Genomic DNA, 26730 nt, shown 5'->3' with positions numbered 1-26730 from the left:
TGAGGCCATGCAAATGGGGAAAGGGCACTATATAAATAATGAATACGATAATACAATGCATTGCGTGCCTAGCTCTTACCCTGGATACGTGCCAACTGGCTTTGTATGCCATTCCTTTTTTCTGCCTAAATATGTCAGGAGGAGATGAGTTCTTTGCAGCTTGTTAAGACAGGTTTTCTTCAGCCCCCGGGTTCAGACTGTGAAATTCCTACTCATAACTGCGCAACCCAGTTTCCCTCAAGTCCACCTGACTCTCCTAGTGGTAAACATGGCTCAGCGGTCAAACTATTGTTAGGGAGGATTTTCCACAACCCTCAGTGAGGGGTGTGAAGGATTCCCATCAGAATTTGTGTCTATTAAGTTAGACTGTAACACTCTCGATTGGTAGTGTAACAAAGCAGTCTGGTTTCTCTCTTCGGAGGGGGATGGGCTGGTACCAAAGATCAATTAATCCCAGACACATACACCATACATAATAGACTACAAACGTCTATAAAAGGTTTCAGTGGCAGGGGTATGTCAGTGGAAGTCCGACCTCCCTTTCAGTGGTTTTCCCTCAAGAGTACGTTCTTGGACCACTTCTGTTCATGCTCTACATCACATCTTTTGGCAAACTCCTCTCTTCCTTTGGATTCTCATAATAGTTTACAGAAAACACTGACTTATGTTTCTCGTTCCCTCCCCCTTCAATCTATCCTGTTTATCCAACTATGTCCTTGCCACCTGTCACTTCAGAGCACTCGTTTTCACTCTTAGGCGTGAAACCCCCACTTCCACTATCCTTTTCTGGTTGTAATCCTCATTTCTGTACCTCATCCCCTATATCTATCAACATTGGATACTCCATGCCGGCTGTCTGAAGTGACAGCAAGTCATTACGTTCGCTGCCACAATTGCCAGATTAAAATATCTGTATATACGGAAGATCGTTTTCATAGACTACTCCACTAAAACTACTCTGCTCCTTAGTTGCCCTGACTGAAACTTACTGCCTCCTGGATTTTCATCTTTGTTTGGAAAGATTTTCTTTTTGCTCTTTTCCTTCCATAGACTTATGACACACACTTTCCTTTTGCTTTTTCAATCCTGACCTGGCTTTTTAGTAGTAAAGCCTTATTCTTTACTTCCCTTGATTTGTGCTAATTTTTATAGTACGGCTGATCCGTCAATAAGACGATCAGCGCTGAGATGTCTTCTCTCTTTATGGATATATTGTATTTTTACAACTGCGCACATCACCCAAAAGTTGAGAGCGGTTAGGATACTTTGTACCCTTATAACCTTTGTGTTGCAAATACATTGTGTAGAGGATGGACTGTTGGAAGTGGATGTTTGCCTACCGTGTTTTGAACATTTTACTTGTGCACTTTTGCATTTAACCACACATGACTACGAAGAGTGATCTTGCCACGAGAATTTTTACTGTCCTTTGGTCATAATGTTCTTTGGCTTCCAGCTCAAAATTGCCTTCTATGAATTGCCTTTTCCTGGCGAAAACTACTGCTGTCACGGGCTATGAGGGAGTCTGTGTGTGGCCAGAGGTGGGGGCTGGGACTGTCTGGTCCAGTCCATATCCTTGTGCCTATATGTCTGGCAGAATGTGTGGTCAGTGGCTCTCCACGATTGGCTAGCCACTGCCAGTTTGAATGGTGCTGATTATTACCATTGGTGGAACCGGGCAAGCTTCCAGTCCAAATACTGCATAAAAGCAGCACTCCTGCAGCAATTTGACTAATCATTTTTGTATCAAAGAGCCCTTTGAAGAGCAGCCAGCTGACGACCCGAGGGCGATTTCTGCAGCTGACCAGCACTAACTCCAGTTAAGCCCTATTCCTGTGCCTGATCTAAAGAAGAACCTTGTCCGTGCTTGTTGGGAAAGATTGCATTTTTTCTGCTTTCCTCCCATAGACTTATATGGGACACACTTGCTTTAGTTTAGCCTTTTGTCCTGACTCTTTGGAGGTAAGTCTGCCTTCTTTACTTCCCTTGCCTTTTTGCTCATTCTTACGTGGAAACTGATTAGTGCATAGAGACTGGTCTTTCTTTGTGAAATTCTTGTAATGTTACAATTGCACACATCACCTTAAAGTGCTGTTAGGATACTTTTTATCCTTATAACCTTTTGCTTGTGTACTTTTGCATTTACCTCAGAGCCACTGACTGTGTCTAGCACCCTAAATGTCTGTCTCTCAAGGATTTTGCTTGTCCTTTGGCCGTATTGTTCTTCGGTGGTCTTCCTTCCCTCTCATGTCGGGAAATGCCATATATAGGTAGCTCTTTCCCGGGAAAAGCTGCTGCTTTCGCAGGCAAAGGAGTGGTTTGTGTGCAAGCCCCGATGTGGGGACTGGGTCTGTCTGGTTCCAGTCTACATGCCTCAATCTCTGTTGCTGGGCAGATAAAGTGGGATCAGCTCTTTGCACCCTAAAACGCTATTGTGGAATGGGAGTTGTAAATGGCTATGAAGACTAGACCCCACCTTACTCATATTCCGGTAGAAACCATCCCTGTGCCTTGGTTCGCTAGGTCCACTGTGAGGCGTCAGAAATGAGTCGAACAAAAGGTATTCATATTCTCAAGTAAAGATATTTCTGATGCTTGTTAATCTGCTTAGAATCACATGCTGTGCATATGGTCCGACATCCAGTGGTAACTGCAGAGTATTGCATCTCGCCTTTCGGGGACAGAAAGGGGACGTCAGCATAGGCGTGTCTGTAACACTATCCCTATCGTGATGTGTGTAGTACCCAAAATCCCTCACATGCCGAGGTCCCTCGGATTGTTTTTTTCCACCCAGATAACTGGTCGCCCTATAGCGGAGCTCTTACTAGAGACATTGTTTGTTACTGAATTGTCGGTTTATTCCCCGTTAAGTCACTTCGCCAATAAGAACATCTTTGCCGAAGACTACGGGGGAATACTCTACGGCTGTGGATTTCGGCGTCTAAGATCCGGCGGCCGGATTGTCCACGTGGTCGAGCCCTCTGGCCGACCTATACAGTAGGGAGAGTGGGGTCTGGGTGGCCATATTGTTTTAGTATGTCTTTCCTCCTTTCCCCTCCTTTCCCTTTTGGTCTGGACATCCTTCCCTTTTGCTATCGAAAGGACTCCCTTTAGATTCTGCCCTAAGTGTAGGGTCAGATATCCTTGGAAGGACGAGCACAGGACATGTAACGCCTGTCTCCCCCTAGAGTACGACGAGAAGCGGTGTGCGGCGTGCAAACTCCTTCGGCCCAAGACCCTTAAGGAGCGCTATGTAAAGCGGCGGGCCGCGTACGGCATGTCACATGTGGAGCCTCCCTCCCCCACCGCCACACCAGCCGAAAGTGACGGGGGTACTTCGGATGACCAAATGTCCAACGCAGATGTTACAGACCTTGAGGCGGACACTTCTAGGTCCGCCACGCCCGTCCCTGACCCTTCCAGGGTCGACTCTGGTCTTGCTACAGGGACCACGCCCAGCGACGGGCGTACAATCGCACCGTAACACTAAGCACACAACCCCTACACCAATTTCGACGGTTGCATCGAAAAAGGCGAAAGCGCCAACGCGGCCGGCGAAATCTTCGCCGGATCGCTCTGATCCACGGCCTTCCCCGCATTCGCAGCAGCGCATGGCGACTGGGCAAACAAAAAAGACAAAGGGCGCTACTCCTTATCCTACACACGTCGAAAGTCGGGAGACCGACGCTTCGAGTTCCAAGGCCTCTATAGGCCCAAAAGATACGAGTAGGCCTCTACCCGGAAACCCGTCCGCTAAACCTCCTCGTGGCACGGACAGTCCTTCTGCTGCTGACAAATCATTGTAGCCTTTGTCTCTCGACGATTCGGCGACTATCCAAAGTAGCATCGGAAGGATCGCAGCGGCGGTGGGTCTTATCCCGGTTCCGCCAAAGATTATGGGTCAGTCCGCTGGAAGGTTTTAGGCTGATTATGTTCCCGATTCCGATGGGACTTACGTAGATAGTCAAGAGACTCTCTCCTACACCCTTAGAGGTTCCTGTCAACACCAAAGTGCAGAGAATGTCATTTCTCCAGCATTGAATCTTTCATGGATTCACATGCTTAGAATATTCCCCGTCGTCAGACTGGGACCCCTCGGTACACATATATAGCCTTTTCCAATAGGAAAACTTCCAACACTTTTGTGTCCTATCTACGTCCTTTTAGGACCCGCCTACGCATGCTCCGTAGGCCGTCCCAGTATAAGAGGCCCGCCCCTGCGGTTCCCCTTCAGATTTCAACCGTCTCCAAAGTAGTGGGATCTCCTCGTGTTGTCCTACTGTTTTGTACTAGGTTGCGTCATTGGATTTCGAGTAATAATGTCCTCTGTGCCAGGTAAAGCGCTGTTCCGTCCATGCGGCTTAAAAAAGGTTTACGAGGGGGACGGACATATGGACTGCATATATTGCCTCCACCCTCACCATTCGGCGGATACCTGCGACATATGCAAGGGGTTTTCTCAAAAAACCCTCAAAGACCGGAACCGACGCCTGGTGGCATGGCTGAATGATGGAGCGGGGGCATACCCCCCCTCGGAGGTGGGCTCCACACAGTCGGCGAAAACATCACGCCGCGCGGCCTCGTCGGAACCACCGCCGAAGAAATCTAGACCGTCGGAAAAAGAGTCGTCTGGAAGTCACTCCACTAGAGACTCCTCGGCAAAGAAATCATCCTCATCAAAAAAGCATGAGAAGGAAAGGAAACCCTCCTCTGGCGATCATCACAGATCGACCACGAGTCGAGAGTCCAGTAAAAGCGGGCACAGTGTGGAGAAGGCGGGACCGCCGAAACCACCTGCGAAGTCTTCGTCGTCGACGGCGGTCCAGTCATCGGCCGCCTCCCTGCCACTGGCACAGGGGGCATCCACCGTCCCATCGACAATGGCGTCGACGAGGGCCTCGTCGACGGGGTTCCTACAGGAGGCCTGGAGGTCTGAAGTCTTTGACACGACCCCCCCCCCGGAGCCTTTGCTTCAAGAACAGGCTATGTTGCTGTCCTCGGAGTACGAGAACGAGAGAGTTGCCGGCCCAGCAGACCTAGGGCTACGAGCGGCTGACAAGTCGTCGACGAGGGCATCCGTTACACCGGTATCTGCCCCTCTCCTCAATCGGTTCTGTCGTTGGATATTCTGTCCACGCTTCCTTGTTGCAGTCGTTGGACCAGCGACTACCCCAGGCAAGCCTGCCACAGTCACTCGTCGACGAGCCGGGCCCGTCCCGTCAACCGACGCACCCACGCACGCCAATCTCAACACTGGCACAGGAGGAAGGTGAGCTACCAGATTCAGAGTCTGACAGGGGAGCCATGTCGGATATCTCATTATCCCCCTCCAGGGATCCTACCTGGGAGTCAGAGGCGGAGTTGGAAAACCCCAGAAGCCCAGCTCACCCGTCCCCTCCGGACGACATTGCGTCACTCCATTCTATGATGGAGAAGGCATGCAAAGAATTTGGTCTGTCCCAAGAAGAACAGAAAAAGGATTGTTTTTTGTTCGACCACATGGGCAAGAGAAGGAGGTCGGTGTTCTCGATACCAATACTAGACCATGTATGGAAAGAGGGGTTGCAGACAATGAGACACCCATTCTCAGAACCAGCAGTGAAAGGACGCCTAGAAAAGAAGTTTAAGGCTCCAGAGTCGACCCCCAAGTGTTTATCCTCCCAACCAACACCGGACTCGGTGGTTTCGGCGGCAGCAGCGAGGAAGGCAAAGGCACAGCACAAGTGCACGACGTCTCCTGAGAACGAGGCGAGACGCCAAGATGCCTTTGGCAAGAAAGTGCTCTCCGTGGGAGCGACCACAGTAAAGGCCGCAAACTCTCTGGCAATTGTGGCCAGATACGATAGGGAGATGTGGCACAGACTAGCTCTGCTGCTTGACCATCTTCCAGAAGAACAGAGAAAGGCGGCGATGCTACTGGTCCGAGAGGGTGAGGAAGCCTCAAATCACGCAATAAACATCGCGGTGGATCTCGCTGAGTCAGGCTTCAAGCAAGTCAACAATGGGGTGGTATTGCGTCGACAATCATGGCTTAAGTGCACCTACTTCAGGCCAGAAATGCAATACAAGGTCTTAGATATGCCCTTTGAGGGAGACCTTCTTTTCGGTGAAAAGGTGGACGAGGTCCTAAAAGGGATGAAAGAAGATTCGGACACGGCACGTTCATTGGGTGCCCTCCAGAGCGGCAGAAGTTACAAGTATTTTCGTCCCTTTAGAGGGGCTTCAAGTAATTCAAGATTCTCTTCTGGAGACAGATCCTTTGCCAGATCGACTTACCCCTCCCAGGGATACCGACGTGCCTCACAATCGGCTAACCGTTGACGAAACTTCCAGTCTTCCAGAAAACGACCATCATACCCGTCGTCGTCGAGAGACAAGCAGAATAAAGATCAGCAGTGACATACCACACACCGTTCTGGGGGGAAGAGTTTCAGCATATGTCGACGAATGGGAAAGGATAACGACGGACCAATGGGTGCTAGACACCATAAGAAACGGCCACTCTCTGCAATTCAAACACAACCCTCCGCAAATTCCACCTGCGTTCACCGCTCAGCCCCATATGAAGGTACTGCAACGAGAGGTTACACTCATGTTAGCGAAGGGCGTGATAGAATTAGTTCCAACATCACAGAGAGGTCAAGGAGTCTACTCAAGATACTTCGTCGTAAAAAAGCCGAACGGCAAATGGCGTCCCATTCTAGACTTACGCGATCTCAACAAGTCCTTGAAAGAGCCTGAAATTCAAGATGCTCACTCTGCAGGAGGTGATCCGCGCAGTTCAAAAGGGAGATTTCCTGGCGTCCCTGGATTTACAGGACGCGTATTTCCATATTCCAATATGTCGGAAACACAGGAAATTCCTACGCTTTGTAATAGGGCGAACTCACTACCAATTCACGGTTCTTCCTTTCGGGCTCAAGACCTCCCCCAGAACGTTCACAAAATGCCTGGCTACAGTGGCTGCCTGGCTAAGGAAGCAAAGCCACCACGTATACCCATACCTTGACGACTGGCTGGTAAGGGGATCCTCCCCACCGTCGACCAACACAAGTCTGCAAGCCACCATGTAGCTTCTACAACGGCTAGGATTCGCCATAAACTTTGAGAAATCCTCTCTGCGGCCATCGAGAACGCTGGTATTCTTGGGGGCACAGTTCGAAACTCAGCTAGGGCCGGTGAAACCTTCCCTCGACAGGACCTCAAGACTCATTCAACAAGCGGCCCGACTACGGCGAAACACCAGGATCTCAGTGAGAAAGTATGTTTCGGTCCTAGGGGCCATGGCATCCTGCATCCGTCTGGTGAGAAACTGTCGACTATTCATGAGGCCAGTCCAAGAATTCCTCGCGGACCGATGGACACAGGCTCAGGGATCGTGGTCGGACAGGATAACCGTCGACGACGACAAGCTACGTCGGACCCTTCAGTGGTGGCAGAGTTCCCACAATCTGAACAGCGGTGTGCCCCTACAGGAGCCGGAGTTTCAGAGCACCATAGTTACGGATGCGTCCCTAACCGGATGGGGAGCGCACATGGGTGCTCTCCAAACGCAAGGTCGCTTGTCTCCAACGGAGTCACTCCTACACATAAACGTACTGGAACTCAGAGCGGTACGATGGGCTTTGAAGGCGTTCCTACCACACATCAAGTTCGCGAGTGGGAATACTGACCGACAATACAACAGCCATGTTTTATCTGAGGAAACAAGGAGGGACACGATCAAGGACTCTTTCCATAGAAGCCCAGAAAACATGGCATTGGGCAGCGAAGCACGGAATTTCCCTCGTGGCTCATCACCTTCCAGGAGTGAGGAACGGCCAAGCCGACTCCCTCAGCAGAAGCATGGCCCAGATACTCGAGTGGGAAGTGGACACGGATCACTTGAGGAAAGTGTTCGAGAAATGGGGTCAACCCCCTCCTGACGCCTTCGCGACCAAAGACAACAAGAAATGCGAGCAATTTGCAAGCAGATGGCCCCAAGAGGGGTCGGTGGGGGAGGCGTTCTCCTTCCCATGGACGGACATGTTCCTCTATGCTTTCCCCCCGTTTCCCCTCATACGGAAAACAATACAGTGGATACGCAGATACAATTGCCGGGTGATTCTAGTGACACCATACTGGCCGAGGCAACCGTGGTTCTCAGACCTCCTCCATCTGTCGCTGGAACATCCCATAGCGTTTCCGAAAGTCCCGTACCTTCTATCCCGGGACAGAGGCACGGTGTGGCATCACAACCCGGACAGTCTCAACCTTACGTCCTGGCTCCTGACTTCTCGGAGTTCGGCGCCTTAGACATTTCAGAGGATTGCCAAAAAATTCTACAGGCAGCTAGAGCCCCTTCTACAAACAAATCCTACTCCTATAAGTGGCGGAGGTTCTGTAAATGGTGTAAGGGGCAACAGGGCCTACAACCGTTGTCGGTGACGCCGGAACAAGTTCTACCTTACCTGCTCCTCTTAGCGGAGAGGGGATTATCCTTCACATCGATAAAGGTGCACCTGGCGGCCATCTCGAGGTTCACAAGGAAAAGGCAGTCTTCTCATCTATTTAGCGACAGACTTGTAAAACACTTCATGAGGGGTTTATTTCGAGCTTTTCCCCCGGAAAAACGTTTCCCCCCGACTTGGAGTCTCAACACAGTGTTGGCAGGCTTAATGAAACCGCCTTTTGAGCCTATGGCCACGTCCGACATAAAATTCATTTCGTGGAAGTTGGCATTCTTGATTGCTATCACATCGGCTAGAAGAATCTCGGAACTGCAAGCGCTGGCCGTAGAACCGCCATACCTGAGATTCTTTAAGGACAAAGTAGTCCTGGCAACTAATCCTATGTTCGTCCCAAAAGTTCTGACAGTGTATCACAAACACTCGTCCATTGTTCTCCCTACTTTCTTCGCCACACCATCATCGGCGGCAGAAAAAGCTCTTCATACCCTGGACGATAAGAGGGCTCTGAAATTTTACCTACATCGTACACAGGAATTCAGGTGTACTAGACAACTGTTCGTCGCGTATGGTTCGTCGACGAGAGGAAAAGCAATCTCTAAACAAGGATTGTCTCGATGGGTCTCATCGACGATTGCGTTTTGTCACTCTAAGGCCGGAAGGCCACTGCAAGGACATCCTAGAGCCCATTCTACAAGATCGATGTCCTCCTCAACAGCTTTGTGGGCAGGAATTCCGTTGACAGACATATGCCAAGCTGCGGCATGGTCAGTGCCCCACACGTTTACCCGTCACTACTGCCTTGCTAGGCAGCATGCGGACGAGGTGCAGATGGGAAGAGCTGTCCTGCGCCATCTGTTTCAGTAAGGTGTGGAGAATCTGTTGTCTACCTTTTTAATGACAGTTCATTTTATGTGGGTAAGTTTATATGAGGTAACTTATTCCTACTGTACATTTGCATTGTGTAGTATGTTGAGGGTATATTACATTACATTCTCACTACCGTCTCAAGTGTTACTGCTATACAATCTATTCTAAGCATGTGAATCCATGAAAGATTCAATGCTGGAGAAGGGAATAGTTTCTTACCTGTAACTCCATTTCTCCAGCATTGATATCTTTCATGGATTCACATGCGCCCGCCAACCTCCCCGGAATGTAATGTATTTAATGGATAAAATTAACCCTTCCTACTTTGGACGGGCCGAAATCTGAAGGGGAACCGCGGGGGCGGGCCTCTTATACGGGGACGGCCTACGGAGCATGCGTAGGCGGGTCCTAAAAGGACGTAGATAGGACACAAAAGTGTTGGAAGTTTTCCTATTGGAAAAGGCTATATATGTGTACCGAGGGGTCCCAGTCTGACGACGGGGAATATTCTAAGCATGTGAATCCATGAAAGATATCAATGCTGGAGAAATGGAGTTACAGGTAAGAAACTATTCCCTTGTTTTGAAAGGCGGTCGAAGACGTGCTGAAGAATGCCAAGGACGAGTACGAGACACTCAAGTCCCTAGAGCAACTAACCAACAAACCCCCTAACCAGAGAGGGAATGGCAATTTTCGTCGGCCTCGCGGACAAAACTCCCAAAGAGGCTCAAACTATTCCCAAGGCCAGGGTACTACATGGAACACTAACCAGCAGTCTACCCAGAGTTATGGCAGGGGTAACAAAAGAGGTCTTGGTAGGGGTAGAGGCAGTCCCAATAAAGGACGGGGCACGCCTCCACCAAAACAGTGACGCTCCGTTCAGGGTCCCTTCTCACGCATTCCCAGTAGGGGGACACGTTTCCATCTTCACCCAAGCTTGGGAAGGGATCACATCAGACAGATGGGTGCTGTCCACAGTGTCCGCAGGATACTGCATAGAACTCCTAGAGCGTCCCCGAAACCACCCTCCACGACAAAGAATACACTCCTTAGACCACCAGAAGATCCTACTCGAAGAGATCGAAAATCTTCTCGCAAAGGACGCGATAGAACTCGTCCCGGGACACCAGGTAAACAAGGATATTTATTCAACTTACTTCCTTGTGCCAAAAAAAGATTTGACAATGCGCCCAGTATTGGATTTACGGCCTGCAAAGTATGTCAAGCCCCAAAAATTTCGCATGACTACTCTCCAAGAGGTAATTCCCCTCCTGAAAAAGGGGGATTACATGGCAACATTGGATATAAAAGATGCCTATTTTCATATTTCCATGTTCCCAGCGCACAGAAAATATCTGCGCTTCAAGGTGGACAGTCAGCACTACCAGTTGAAGGTACTGCCCTTCGGGATAGTCTCGGCTCCAAGGGTATTCACCAAGGTACTGGCGGTGGCAGCGGCACACCTACGCAGGGAAGCAATCCCAGTGTACCCTTATCTGGACGACTGACTCATCACGGTGGAGACCCCAGTAATTTGCAGGACAAACATTCAAAGAACTATCGACCTCCTCTTTGAATTGGGCTTCTCCATAAACGAGATAAAATCAAGTCTGGTGCCCAGCACCTCCAAGCAGTTCCTAGGAGCTGTTCTAAATACTCAAGAGGGGTTGGCTTTTCCTTCAGAGGAAAGCATTCGGAATATACTACTGCAAATTCCGCAATATCAAACCGGTCGCCAGATAACAGTACGCAAAGCAATGCGTTTGCTGGGCATGATGGGTTCATGTATTTACCTGGTCCCCCACGCGCGAAACTGTGGTCTCAGGCAAGTGGTCAGTGGGACGATCTAGTGGTCGTTTCGCCAACACTTGTCCAAAGCACCACACAGCTCAGGGTCTCTGGTCTCACCCAGTGGCCAAGAATCACATCAACCTGCTAGAGCTTCTGGCAGTTTTCAGAGTACTTCAAGCGTTCGAGCCCCACCTACTGAACCTGTCAGTGCAGATCCGGACGGACAGCACGACAGCCATGTTCTAAATGAACAAGCAAGGAGGGACTCGTTCGCCAAATCTGTCCAGACTTGCCCAGAAAATTTGGATATGGGCACTCAGACGGAACATCTTTCTGTCATCTCAACATGTTCCAGGGGATCTCAATTCTCTAGCGGACGCTTTGAGCAGAGATCCCCTTCCGGAGGAACACAAATGGTGTCTGCACAGAGAAATCGTAGAAGATCTCTTCTCTCAGTGGGGCTATAGACCTATTCGCCTCAAGCAAAAACAGACAGTGGCCCAGGATTTGCATCCAGGTTTCCCCAAGCAGACTCCCTGGGGAACGCCCTGTGGATGAACTGGTCAGGGATGTTTGCGTACGCTTTTCCACCAACTCCTCATCAGTAAGGTGGTGAACAAGATGAACAGAGAGTCGATGACGCTCGTCCTAGTTGCTCTCATGTGGGCGAGTCAACCGTGGTTTCCACACCTAAGCAGACTTTCGGTGTGCGATCCCATCAAACTCCCGGGCTGGTACAATCTTTTGTCCCAGCACCAAGGTCAGAAGGTGCATCCTCTACCCAACTCCATGAACCTAGCAGCATGGCTCCTGAGGTCATAGAGTTTGGACATCTCAATTTACCACAGAGGTGTATGGACATCCTAAAAGAGTCTAGGAAACCAAACACGAGGCATTGCTACTTCGACAAATGGAAGAGATTCGTTATCTGGTGCCAGAATAAACAGTTGATTGCACTCCTTCCACAATCGTGACCTACATGCTCCACCTGCTGGACGCAGGGTTGGTTTTCAACTCACTAAAGGTACACCTGGCAGCACTGTCAGCGTACACCACCTCACATAGCAAGGTGTCGTGGTGGAAGGTACCCGTGGTTAAAGCCTTCATGGAGGGAGTAAAGAGACTTCATCCTCCTATATCTAACCCACCACCAGGATGGGACCTGAACGTGGTGCTATCTAAACTCATGGGCCCCCCAATCGAGCCCATGCATAAGACAAGTCTCACACACCTGACCTATAAGACTGCCTTCTTCTTAGCCATTACATCCATAAGAAGGGTCAGTGAAATTCAGGCTCTGTCAGTGCAGGATCCTTTCTTGACTATTCATAAAGATAAGCTGGTTTTACGGACACACCCTAGGTTCTCACCTAAGTTTATTTCTAAATTCCATGTAAACCAGTCCATCAAGCTTCTGGCTTTCTTCCAAAACCCACAAAGCTCGGCTGAGCTTAAACTACACACCCTAGATGTGTGTAGGGCGGTCCTTTACTACGTAAACAAGACCAGACCGCTTAGGAAAACAGCAACTGTTTGTCTCCGTAGCCACAGGCAAAGAGGGAGATTGCGTCTCTAAGGGTGCCATCTCCAAGTGGATTGTCAACTGTATCCAGTGTTACTCTCTTTCTGACAAAACTTTGCCTTTTACGCCCAGAGCCCACTCGACAAGAGGCATTGGGGCCACTCTGGCTTTCATTGCAAATGTTCCCCTTGACACCATTTCCAAAGCAGCTACTTGGAGCTCTATTCACACTTTTACTCAGCACTACTGCATTGACACCCATTCCAAGACAGATACTCAAGTGGGACAAGCGGTTCTAAGACATTTTATTTGCTCATGACCCTTCTCAAATCCCACCTCCTTCTAACACTGCTCGCTTATCTATGCACAGCATGTGATGTAAGCAGATTCCACAAGCCTCAGAAGGGATACATTACTCACCGTAATCGTATTTCTGATGCTTGTATCTGCTTAGATTCACATGCGACCCACATGGATGCTTGTAGTCGTATCTTATCTATCTTCTATCTGCTTGGATCATCTGTACTCACGCTACTCCTCATGCTACCTCATGTCAGAAAAAATACAATCTGAGGGTCCTAGACGCGTGAGGGTTCATGGGTACAGTGGACGTCACACTAGGGATAGTATTACTGGCACGCCCTGTGTCGACGCCCATTTTCGAGTTTCGAAAAACAAACTGTAATACTCCGCAGCTTCCACTAGATGTCGGCCTATGCACAGCATGTGAATCTAAGCAGATACAAGCATCAGAAATACGATTACGGTGAGTAATGTATCCCATCTATATCCCATATATACCTCTACCCATCCTGTCGGTGTATATATATGTGTCACTATGTACGTCCCCAATGTCCTGCTTACGTGCCTGGTCTCAGGCGCTTATACTGATAGCCACCATATCACACCACTACCATCACTCAACCAGAACATAGCTATAGCACTGATAATTCGGCCTAGCTGTTCACATACGAACACGACTCCATGATCACCCTAATAAAAACACAGCTAGCTGAAGCACATTCCGGCTAGCTTAGGCATTCCTCAGGCCTAATGCAGCTAGAACTCGGTCTGGGTGTCCTTCAACTAGACTGGACACATCCAACTGATTTCCTCAGCACCGCACCTATCGCTAAGAAGCAGCTACCATCCAACTACACCAGCTGCACACATATCCGGTGCTCCAACGCACCACAAGACTCTCCCTCTCTCTCTCTCTACTGACTAGAACTACGGTTCACGAGAGCGTTCAACCTACCAGCGCTTTGAGATTATACCATTGATACATAAGGCGCTATATAAATGGCAAGTAACATAACATAACATATGTCAGGAAGTAATTGAAAAGTTGTCCTTGTGTCCAAAATGTCCTGTCCTGACCCTCACACTAAAACAAAACAAAGGGTGCAAGGACATTTCTTTTTTCTTGATGTTAGCAAAAGTGTTGGAAAACCAAAATGCAATAATGACTGCCAACAGAAATGTCCTCCGAGGTAGAGTACCTTGGATCCAGAGGGTGGTTCCCTTCCCTATGTTTCTTGAATGGGATGGAAAAAGTTCTGCAACAGTCTTTCTGTAAGATTTCCGTTAACTCTGCAGATTGCCTGGTGTACTCCCCTGCCAGGAATCTCTGCTTAATCTCATCCACCTGGTATACTCGCCGCCTGCCAGGATTTCTTTTATAATTCCTTGAATCAATCTCAATGATCTGGTCTACTCAACTGCCAGGATTTCTTTTATAGTTCCTTTCAGATTCCCTGGTATACTCTCCTCCAAGGAATCTTTACATAACTTCAACTGGCTGGTGTACTTGCCTGCCCTGACTTCTCTTAATTGATTCACAGTTCCTTGGCTGTACAAGAATGTCCTTTACCGTGAGGTACTTGGTATATTTGCTTCTCCCCCATGCTGGCATCTCATGCACATGGATTGGATTGGGGTTTCTTGAGGTACTGTGTCTTGTCTGCATATAAACATTCTTATTGGGTGTTGCGTTAATTCTTTGTACTGCATTCAAATATTTTTCTTCTACTCTTTTCATTAAGTCTTGTATTTATCAAATGTGGGCTGGCACGCCTGTCGGAAATTCCCTGAGGTCCGCAGTTTCTCTGGGCCGACTCGCCGACTCACCGACCTCTTCCAGAGTGTTTGACTCTGCCCGCACCTCTGTGGAGCAGCTGCTTCATTTGCTTTCCACCCTACAATCGACAGAGAGTGCTTCAGCCTTCTGTGCGGCTCTGCAGTCACACGCTGGCTTTCTCTCGGTCTGGACTGACCAATGCTGCTTCCACGAGTGGCCAGACACCCAGGAGCCTCTGCACAGCTCCTTGTGTCGCCACAGCTTTTTCTGCTAGTCTGCACAATCTCCATCATCCTCCTCCTCGTCTCAGTACCTGTGTGATTATGGGAGTTGGAGTCCATGGATGTCCTTGGGCTTCTATTTCTCAAATGTTTTCTCAGGATGTTTACAATAAGGCATATTAGAAACAAGGTGGTATGTGAGAGTTGTGGGCGTTTGGGCCAAAGGCAAAGGCCTGACTCGAAAAGCCATAGGCCATTAGGAATTCGAGCATCAGTGGGTCTTCTTCATGGGAATGGTGTGTGGGGTACTGTGTCTTGACCAATGGAGCCAAAACACCTCCCCTCTAGAGGTCTCCTCCATGTGATCGTGACCCTAGGGCGGTTTTTTGAGTGAGGATGAAGAAGCGGCTGCCTTAACTTGGCCACATAGGAGGAGGTCAGTGATGACCCTTTGGGATTCATCACACCACTTTCATTGTTTTTTGTTGAATGCTGAGATGCAGACTACCACAAGTCCCACAGCGAGACACCCAAGACAAGATGGACGTGGGCAGCAGCGAAGAATACCATGCTCAGGTGGCGTTGGGCAACTCATGTGGTGGTGACCAAGAAACTGCTTCAAGAAGGCCCCTCTTCAAGATAGGGAGTCATTGCTGCAGGCATATTAGCTGGTGACCAGCTAAGTTCCAAGCCAAGACTAGGAACAATTTACAGCAGATTTCTTGTGCAGAGCTAGTAACCCTACACGCTGGTCCAGGTGTTGGGTAAGATTTTCATAATTGTGATAAATCTTCCTGACTGGTGTCCACCCCAGACCTTTTTGCTAGACTTGGTAACTAATTACCTTGTACCTAGGTGAAGGGGAATCTTTTCCCCATCTCACCTAGTCTTTTACTCTTTTTATGGGTGACTTTTGTAGGTCTCTCCATAGTGTATGGTTGGAGTTAGTTTCCTATAACTTTTAGGCTTAGGCTGGGTTGATCCTTTTAGCTCCTCTGTTAGCGTCTCTTTGATGTACTTTGGTGTACTACTGTTCCCAAGTAGTTAAGAGAGATTTTCATACCCTTTACTTTTTGTATAAGTGAGCCAGCACTTCAATAGAAATGGGGACCTTTTGCGTGAGTGCTGGGGGATACAATGTATCCTCTTTCTTAGTTACCTGGTAACATTTAGTTGCAGTTGCGAGTTTACATAACTGGCTGGTGGCAGTGGTTTTACCTTTATGACGTTAGTCTTTATTACTCGCAGGCTGTTAATTCTGCCTCAGTAATGCACAGAAGGGACACTATTTTGCTAAAATGGTGGGTGGCTTCTTTTTCCGTCATTCCTTGGATGCTTGCTGTTTCTGAGGTCTTACCCTGCCATTCTAGTAGGAATGACCTCAGTGGAGGTTTTGTCTTCGGCGGAAATCTTTTGGATTACCTGCCCAGGCTCCAGAGTGTCAGGCTTCACCTTGCCTTTAGCATTTAACAGGAACTTGTCCAGTTCACCGAGGCCCATTGATGGAATCTCTCTAGGGTGTCTTTTCTGAAGTCCTTGGAACCCTTTTGCAACTCTAAAGTAAAATACTTGCTGACCAGCTTTCCTCAGGAACTCTGACTTTTGCTACATCTGTGCCTAGCTTGACGTGTCTGTTGGCCACTAGAGACCTAGTGACCCCCGCCTGCCTCTGTGAACACTCATGCTCCAAGAATAGGGAAGGACTTGTAAGGGCCTTTTGCCTAGTAAATGCAACAAGTGTTTAAAAGTTACTTACTTGTAATAGAGTTGGTTTGGTAACTCCCTCTGAAATAGGACCCGTTACAAACGTTTTTACTATCTTTCAATGCGTTTTGCCATTCTGAAAAGTATATATGAGGTAATTGTACTTGTCTGTGAATTGGTTGCTCCTTTTCCCAAAAGTTATGCTGTTGGCTTCATTTTTTGTTATTTCTGGTACAATATAAGTGTATAAGTTCACCAACCAGGTCTTGCTTCCCCTGACCTTTATACTCTGTCTAGAATAGGTCTGTCTTGGGTTTTACTTACCGTGAATAGCTGTGTGCAATTCTTAATAAGTGTATTGTTGCTTTTACTAACCTTGGTCTGCCTTGTGCCATCCTAAATAAGTTAGTTATTGCTTACATCAATCTGTGTTGCACTGATCTGAAAAGCAACTGTAATAGTTTATTACAATATTAGGTCTTAGTCACCTGGTATAACTGAGGGTTATCCTGAATGTAGTTATGTTTTTATACTGTTCCATATATTTGTGTTCCACTATTCAGAAAAGTATCCTGGTAACAGGGTTGGTTTATTTTGCGATTCCTTAACTGAGTGTCGCTTAATGACTGACAAGGCTCTACTCCGCTTGAATTACTGTAAGTAATCTAAAAGTAGCTTGTGGTTTTCCTCCCCCTGAATAGGTGTGTTCTATTGTAAATGTGTATGATTAGGTCTGACTTGCATATAAATATTGTTAGTTATTCTGAACAAGGTCTATGCTTTGGTCTGTGTACCTTAAGCATTGTTGTGTTTTTATATATTGTGTTTATGACTCTGACAAATTACTTACCCAATAGGATTACTGTGGCCTATTTGTATTCATAATAAAGCTTTATTTCTTATAATACTTATGGGAGTTGGTGTTTCTTTTCAACAGGTTGTATGCTACAGGTTCTTTGTACCTTTATACAGCCCTCTCTCCCTCCTAAGATAAGCCTGTCTGCTCTGTCTACGCTACCAAATACTCAGGTGGAACAGCCTTATACTAATAGTGGAGTTTTGCGCTGTCTCAGTTGTATGGTTTTACTAATCCCTTAGTTGGACTTCAGCAAAACTGTCCTAACACCAGGACAATTCGAAGGCTCCAGAGGGCAGGATCTGTAACGCTCACCTGATTCCCACGGACGCGCTGACCCAAACTGGACTGCTACAGTTGCTTCTATGACTATGATGAGGCGGAGAACTCGGAAGACGCTCTGGGCAGGACCTCCGAATATTGACTGTCTGGCTTGTAAGGTGAGTTTTCTGCAGGTGGAAGAAAAAGGGGTAATTACAAGCTGGTTGGATAAGTTCTCCCACCAATCTTCTGCTTTTCCCACTTCTTGGTTCTCGACTGGTCTCCACGAACTCTCACCTTTTGATTTAGTAAAGCCGAGCTCTCCATCCTGCTTCTGGTGCAGGGGCGCGTGGAATCCAGTTACGTCACTGGATGATTTCAGTGTTTAGGCTCAGTGTCCTTTTGTGGCTTGTAATAGTCCTTCAGGTGCGGAGGAGCTGTTGGCGACACCACCACTGCTGTGCAAGAAGAGGCTCGTGAGTATAGAAGATCTGAGGCCGCTTCTGAAGGAGCACCCTTTTATAATGTCCTTTTCTGTCTTTCAGGTGCCGAGATGCTGTGGGCGATGATGCCGCTGCTGCGCGTGAAGAAGCGCGTAAGTATTACTGAATTGTGGCCACTTCAAAATGGGCACCTCTAATAATGTCTTTTGTCTTCCAGGTGCTGGGATGCTGCCGAAGCGAAGGCCGCGGTGAACTCCGGTGTGATCACGGATGGATAAGGTAAGCGAGCGCAGCTGCGAGCGTGTTGCCCGTTTCCTTACCTTATGTCTTTATTTGCAGGTTGTCGGAGACTGGACTCTTGTGGCTGAATTCTGATGAGTAGATGTTCCTGTGCCTTTTCTTCATCCACAGGTTACTGCTCGAGAAGCTGAGGGTGTGTCTGGACCTGGAATGCAGGAGCCGACTCGGTGAGCGTCCTGCTGCTGTTGCAGAATAACGCGAAGCACGTGAATTCTATCGGGCGTGGTTTAAATAGTGGAGAAGTGCTTTGGTGCGTATTCTTCCTCCAGCGTCACCCAGGTAAGAAAAGAGTTCCAGTGTCAGAGGATTAGCATCCGCCCCACTCAGGTAAGGAAAGAGTTCCTGTAACAGAGGATTGGTCCCTCCCAGCCAGTGGCTGGGACTTCACCCAGCTTGGATTGTTCTAGGTGAGTATGCAGCATGGTCTGCCACAGGTAAGTCCACCCAATCACTACTGCACACTTTAAGAATATGAGCCCGGCGCCCATGGCGCCGGGACTGTGGTTCATTATGAGCCTGGCGCCAGAGGCGCCAGGACATGGGCCAAAGGGCCTCTGTAGGGGTCTGCTGGAACCGGGGTTGTGGATGATGAGCCTGCTTCCGGGGACGCTGGGCCAGTCTTGGCTCCTCGGGAGTAGCGCTCATGACAGGATCATTGTGCAGGTCCCACCGGCCTAAGGGTTGAAGCACCGACTAACGTCTTCAAGAGTTCAATCCAGAGAAGCAGCTCCTTCTCCAGCATTGGATCTTTCATGGATTCACATGCTTAGATATTCCCCATCGTCAGACTGGGACCCCTCAGTACACATATATAGCCTTTTCCTATAGGAAAACTTCCAACACTTTTGTGTCCTATCTACGTCCTTTTAGGACCCGCCTACGCATGCTCCGTAGGCCGTCCAAGTATAAGAGGCCCGCCCCCGCGGCTCCCCTTCAGATTTCAACCGTCTCCAAAGTAGTGGGATCTCCTCGCGTCGTCTTACTATTTTGTACCAGGTTGTGTACCTGGAGTTGGAGTTAGGTGAAATTTTCCTCCATGTCAGGAAAAGCGCGACGTGCGGCTTGAAAAAAGTTTACGAGGGGGACGGACATATGGATTGTATACACTGTCTCCACCCTCATCATTCGGCTGATAACTGCGACATATGCAAAGGGTTTTCTCAAAAGACCCTCAAAGACCGAAATCGACGGCTGGTGGCATGGTTGAATGATGGAGCGGGGGCATACCCCTCTTCGGAGGTAGGCTCTACACAATCGGCGAAAACATCACACTGCGCTGCCTCGTCGGAACCACCGGCGAAGAAATCTCGACCGACGGAAAAAGAGTCATTCAGCTAGAGAATCCTCGTCGAGAAAATCGTCATCTTCATCAAAAAAGCATGACAAGGAAAGGCCGAAATCCTCCTCGGGCGATCACCATAGATCGACCACGAGTCGAGTAAAGGCAGGCCAAGTGTGGAAAAGGCGGGACCGCCTAAACCACCTGCTAAGCTACAGTCGTCGACGGCGGTCCAGTCATCGGCCTCCACCCTACCTCTGACGCATGTGGTATCCACCGTCCCACCGACGACTCCGACGGTGGCCTCGTCAACGGAGGTTCTACAGGAAGCCTGGAGGCCTGAAGTTTTTGATCCGATCCCTCCGGATACTTTACTGCAGAAACAGGCTGTGTCGCTGTCCTCGGGGGGAGGACGAGAGCGGGAGCATAGCTGGCCCGGCAGACCTCGGGCTACGAGTGGTTGACAAGTCGTCGACGAGGGGATCCGGAATTCCGGTGTCTGCCCCTCTTCTCAATCCTCAATCTGTTTTGTCGTTGGAGATTCTGTCCACGCTTCAGTCTTTAGTACAGTCGTTGGACCAGAGACTACCTCAGGTAAACCTGCCAGTCACCCGTCGACAAGCCGGGCCCGTCCCGTCCACCGACGCACTTACGCACGCCAGTCTCAGCACCACTGGCACCCCAAGAGGAAGGTGAGCTGCCAGATTCGGAGTCTGACAGGGGAGCCATGTCGGATATCTCATCATCCCCCTCCAGGGATCCAACCTGGGAGTCAGAGGTGGAGTTAGAAACCCCAAGAAGCCCAGGTCACCCTCCCCCCGCCCCGGACGATATTGCATCATTCCATTCTATGATGGAGAAGGCGTGTAAGGAATTCGGTTTGTCCCAGGAAGAACCGAAAAAGGACTGTTTTTTGTTCGACCACATGGGTAAGAGAAGGTCAGTGTTCTCAATACCCATACTAGATCACGTGTGGAAGGAGGGTTTGCAGACAATGCGTCACCCCTTTTCGGAGCCGGCGGTGAAAGGACGCCTTGAGAAAAAGTTTAAGGCTCCAGAGTCTACCCCCAAGTGCTTCTCCTCCCAACCAACGCCTGAATCGGTGGTGTCGGCGGCAGCGGCGAGGAAAGCGAAGGCCCAGCACAAGTGCACGACTCCGCCTGAAAACGAGGCAAGACGTCAGGATGCCTTTGGCAAAAAAGTGCTATCCGTGGGAGCAACTACAGTAAAGGTCGCAAACTATTGTAGCCAGATATGACAGAGAAATGTGGCACAGGCTGGCTCCGTTGCTGGATCATCTTCTGGAAGAGCATAGGAAGGCAGCGATGTTACTTGTTCGAGAGGGTGAGGAAGCCTCCAATCACGCAATAAACATCACGGTTGACCTCGCTGAGTCGGGCTTCAAGCAAGTCAATAATGGGGTCGTATTACGACGATAGTCATGGCTTAAGTGTACCCTACATCAGGCCAGAGGTACAATACAAAGTATTAGATATGCCCTTTGAGGGAGACCTACTATTCGGAGAGAAGATAGACGAGGCCCTAAAGGGAATGAAAGAGGACTCGGACACGGCACGTTCATTGGGTGCCCTCCAGAGTGGCCGAAGCTACAAGTATTTTCGTCCCTTTACAGGGGCTTCAGCTAATTCCAGAATCTCTGCGTCAGGAGACTGATCCTTTGGTAGGTCGGCTTACCCCTCCCAGGGATACAGGCGTGCTTCCCAAACAGCAAACCGACGCCGGAACTTCCAGACGTCCAGGAAGAGACCCACCTATCCGTCGTCGTCGAGAGACAAGCAAAATAAAGATCAGCAATGACGAACACCACACCGTTCTGGGGGGAAGAGTATCAGCCTATGTCGACGAATGGGAACGAATAACGACGGATGAATGGGTGCTGGACACAATAAGGAACGGGCATTCTCTACAATTCAAGCACAGCCCTCCATACATTCCACCTGCGTTCACCGCTCATTCCCATCTGAGGGTACTGCAACAAGAGGTAACACTCATGTTAGCAAAGGGCGTGATAGAATTAGTTCCAACATCACAGAAAGGTCAAGGAGTCTACTCAAGATACTTCGTCGTAAAAAAGCCGAACGGCAAATGGCGTCCCATTCTAGACGTACGCGATCTCAACAAGTCTTTAAAGAGCCTAAAATTCAAAATGCTCACGCTGCAAGAAGTGATCCGAGCCGTTCAAAAGGGGATTTTCTTGCGTCCCTGGATTTACAGGACGCGTACTTCCATATTCCAATGTGTCGGAAACACAGGAAGTTCCTGAGGTTTGTAATAGGGCGGACTCACTACCAGTTCACGGTTCTTCCCTTTGGGCTCAAGACCTACCCCAGAACGTTCACGAAATGCCTGGCCCCAGTAGCGGCCTGGCTAAGGAAGCAAGGCCACCACGTATACCCATACCTCGGTGACTGGCTAGTAAGGGGATCCTCCCCAGCGTCGACCAACACAAGTTTGCAAGCCACCATGCAGCTTCTACAACAGCTGGGATTTGCCATAAACTTCGAAAAATCCTCTCTGCGGCCATCGAGAACGTTGGTGTTCCTGGGGGCACAGCTCGAGACCCAGTCGGGGCTAGTGAAGCCTTCCCTCGACAGAACCTCAAAACTCAATCAACTGGCGAGCGGACTACGGCAAAACACCAGGCTCTCAGTGAGGAAATACGTTTCGGTCCTAGGAGCCATGGCATCCTGCATCCATCTGGTGGCAAACAGTCACCTATTAATGAGGCCAGTCCAGGAATTCCTCGCGGACCGGTGGACACAGGCCCAAGGATCGTGGTCAGACAAGATAACCATCAACAACGACAAACTGCTTCGTTGTGGTGGCAGAGTTTCCACAATCTGAACAACGGTGTACCCCTACAGGAACCGGAGTTCCAGCGAACCATAGTCACGGATGCGTCCCTAACCGGATGGGGAGCTCACATGCGCGCACTTCAAACGCAAGGTCGTTGGTCTCAAACGGAGTCACTCCTACACATAAACGTGTTAGAGCTCAGAGCAGTACGATGGGCCTTGAAGGCGTTCCTACCACACATCAAGGGATCGAGAGTACGAGTGCTGACTTACAATACGACGGCCATGTTTTATTTGAGAAAACAAGGAGGGACGCGATCAAGGACTCTTTCCATAGAGGCCCAGAAAGTATGGCATTGGGCATTAAAGCACGAGATTTCCATCGTGGCTCACCATCTCCCGGGAGTGAGGAATTCGCAAGCAGATTCCCTCAGCAGAAGGTTGGCCCAGATACACGAATGGGAAATGGACACAGTTCAGCTGATGAAAGTTTTTGAGAAATGGAGTCACCCCCCACTGGACGTTTTCGCAACCAAGGAAAACAAGAAATGCGAGCAATTCGCAAGCAGATGGCATCGGGAGGGTTCCATGGGGGAGGCATTCTCCTTCCCATGGACGGACAAGTTCCTTTACACTCTTCCTCCGTTTCCCCCTCCTACGGAGGACAGTACAGTGGATACGCAGGTACAGTTGCCGGGTAATTCTAGTGGCACCGTACTGGCCGCGGCAACCGTGGTTTTCCGACCTGCTTCACCTGTCGCTGGAACATCCAATAGCGTTTCCGAGAGTCCCGAACCTACTGTCCCGGGACAAAGGCACGGTGTGGCATCACGACCCGGACAGTCTCAACCTTACAGCCTGGCTCCTGACTTTTCGGAGTTCAGTACCTTAGACGTTTCGGAGGATTGTCAGAAAATTCTGCAAGCGGCTCGGGCCCCTTCTACCAACAAATCTTACACCTATAAGTGGCGGAGGTTCTGTGAATGGTGTCGAGGACAACAAGGCCTACATCTGTTGAAGGTGACTCCGGAGCAAGTTCTACCTTACCTGCTTCTCTTGGCAGAGGGGGGGTTTATCTTTCACATCGATAAAGGTGCACCTGGCGGCCATCTCTAGGTTCACGAGGAAGAGACAGTCGTCTCCTCTATTCAGCGACAGACTTGTGAAACACTTCATGAGGGGTTTATTTCAAACTTTTCCCCCGGTAAAACGTTTCCCACCAACATGGAGTCTCAACATAGTGTTGGCAGGCTTAATGAAACCACCCTTTGAGCCTATGGCCACGTCGGACATGAAATTCATATCGTGGAAGTTGGCATTCTTGATTGCTATCACATCAGCTAGGAGAATCTCGGAACTGCAAGCGTTGGTCGTAGACCCGCCATACCTAAGATTCTTAAAGACAAGGTGGTTCTGGCAACTAATCCTACGTTCGTCCCAAAAGTTCCTACAGTGTATCACAGACACTCGTCCATTGTTCTCCCTTCGCGACCCCATCATCGGCAGCAGAAAAAGCTCTTCATACCTTGGACGTTAAGAGGGCCCTAAAATTTTACCTACATCGTACACAGGAACTCGGGTCTACTCGACAACTGTTCATCGCATATGGTCCGTCGACGAGAGGAAAAGCAATTTCTAAGCAAGGATTGGCTCGATGGGTCTCGTCGACGATTGCGTTTTGCCACTCCAAGGCCGGAAGGCCCCTGCAAGGGCATCCCAGAGCCCATTCTACAAGATCAACGTCCTCCTCAGCAGCATTATGGGCAGGAATTCCGCTAACGGACATATGCCAGGCTGCGGCATGGTCAGTGCCCCACATGTTTACCCGCCACTACTGCCTTGCCAGGCAGCATGCGGACGAGGTGCAGATGGGAAGAGCAGTCCTGCGCCATCTGTTTCAATAAGGTAAGCTCCACACTGTGGAGTGCTTTGTTTTTTCTACCTGTTGGTGACCGTATGCTTTATGGAGGTACAGTTATGAGTAAACTTATTTCGAAGGGATTGTGTCCTCCGACGTATTCCTTATCTTAGATATCTCTTTCCAGCTTTGCTGGCCTCGGAAATTTTTTCTCTCTAGAGGGCGCTGCGCGTCGACGTCCGCCGAGTCGATGTCCCTCGACAGCCGCCGTATCGACTTCATCCTGCCTATAAAGGCTGCGCGCAGCGTCCGTTGCTCAGTTCCGTTTTTCCGCGCTTACTCAGTGCCTCGGAATATCGTTGCTCAGTTTCGTAGAGAATTATTCAATTTTCCTCGAGATATTCGATCCATACTCAATGGCTTCCTCGTCTGAACCGACGACCCCTCGGTCCGGCTTTAAAAAATGCCGAGACTGTGGAAAAAAGATGTAGCTGACAGACCCTCGCAGGGTCTGTCTGTGGTGTTTGGGAGCTGAACACCATTGTTCGGAGTGCGAGGACTGTATGTCCATGACAGCTAAGGCCCTGAAGGAGCATAGAGGGAAGCTGGAAAAAGGTAAGACTTCTAAAGCTTCTTCTTCCTCGACGAAGTCGAGACATTCATCTCCTCGTCACCATTCGCGCTCCAGGTCTCGAAGCGGGTCCCACCACTCCTCGAGATGGAAGCACTCGAAAAGGAGACGCCGAAGATCCCCTTCTTCGTCCTCCTCTTCCTCTGTTTCACCTAAGAGAATCCCTTGCCCCACGAAACATAGTTCCCGGGCTGAATGGGAGGAATTCCGAAAAAATATGAGCGTTTTTGAGAAAGCGGCCTCGACCCCCTCGAAGACTGCTGAGAGCGATGCTCTGGTCGAAAGACCCGAAGGTCCAAAATGCTGCGAGTCGCAGCACCCGGCGAAGGAAACTTCTCGAGCGCGTCACGAACCCTCGAGTAAAGCTAAGACCTCGAATCCTTCTTCGAAGGTTCCGTCGACGCCGAGGTCGGTGTCTTTGACGCCGTTGTCGAAGGGACCTTCGACACACGGGTCTGTCGACTCGACACCATCCTCAACACCGACGTCGACGCCAAAGAAAGTCACGGTTGCGGCGCACCCAGTGGCTATTCCCAGGTCTTCGATGACGATGTCGTCGCGATTGTCGATATCCTCAAGCAGAATTCCGATTCTATCGAGCATCTCGAGGCCTCCGTCTTTGTTTTCGACGCCACGTTCGAAGCCTTTGGCGTCGACGACATCGACTTTTTCGAGGCCGATTACAACAAGTTTGGCACCCTTTGCCTTGGAGATGGGTTTCTGTCCTCAATTATGGAAGAGGGAGAACTGTCTGACCAAGAAGAGACATTTGAGTTGCAGGGATCTGCAACCCCAGTTCAAGAGGAGTTATCCTCAGAGGAACGCAGATTAATGGAACTCCATGATTCCTTACATGAGGCAAGTAGTTTAGACACTTCCCCAGAGGTGGAGTTCGCTAGGCCAGACCCGGGGGAGCATGCTGAAACCCCTTATAGAGCCTTAATCGCCAAGATTACAGAATTTATGGGGTGGTCAACACCTTCACAGGCTTTCCAACAGGATGACCTCCCGGATATTCTTGATAAAGGTCCATAGGAGGATCCTGTAGTACCTTTTCATAAAGCTCTTCAAAGAAAAATGACGAACTGGGAAACCCCAGATGTCGGCCTGGCAGTAAATAAAAAACTGTCTACTAAATACAGGGTATCTTCTGCAGACCCTGAGTTTTTGTCCAAACACCCATCCACAGAAAGTCTGGTGGTACAGGCAGCATCTTCTACTGACATCAAGACTGCTTACCCTACCGTCCCACAGGACAGGGACGATAAAAAATATGATGCTATGGCTAAGAAAGTCTTTTCGGCATGTAGCATGGCGTTAAAATCTATCAATGCTACTTGCACCCTTGCTAGATTTAGCCATACACTTTGGGAGTGTGCTTCCACAGCGGCTGACTGCATCCCGGAGGGAGAAGAAAGGGAGGCGTTCCTAAATATCATAAAAGGACGGTAAAGACTCTATGTGCAAATCCCTCCAGATGGGCATTGATTCGGCTGACAGTATCAGCAGAGCAATGGCGGCAAGTACAACAACCAGGAGATTTGCTTGGTTGAGAAAGTCTGGTTTTGCCCCAGATGTGCAAGCCAGGCTCTTGAACATGCCATTTGATGGCTCTTCTTTGTTTGGGGAAAAAGGCGGATGACAGTTTAGA

At 49.4% G+C, this 26730-nt stretch overlaps 1 protein-coding gene across 3 annotated transcripts in view; it reads left to right on the top strand.

Annotated features, from left to right (window-relative positions):
• Nucleotides 1–26730, top strand: part of RBL1 (RB transcriptional corepressor like 1) — a 1112731-nt gene that overhangs the window by 224824 nt on the left and 861177 nt on the right. The window lies entirely within an intron of this gene.

The sequence above is a fragment of the Ambystoma mexicanum genome, chromosome 3p (assembly GCF_040938575.1).
Source record: "Ambystoma mexicanum isolate Mex_15411 chromosome 3p, UKY_AmexF1_1, whole genome shotgun sequence".
NCBI lineage: Eukaryota > Metazoa > Chordata > Amphibia > Caudata > Ambystomatidae > Ambystoma > Ambystoma mexicanum.
The sequence above is the reverse complement of the archived record's forward strand: the minus strand, read 5'-3'. Positions and strand labels throughout refer to the sequence as shown.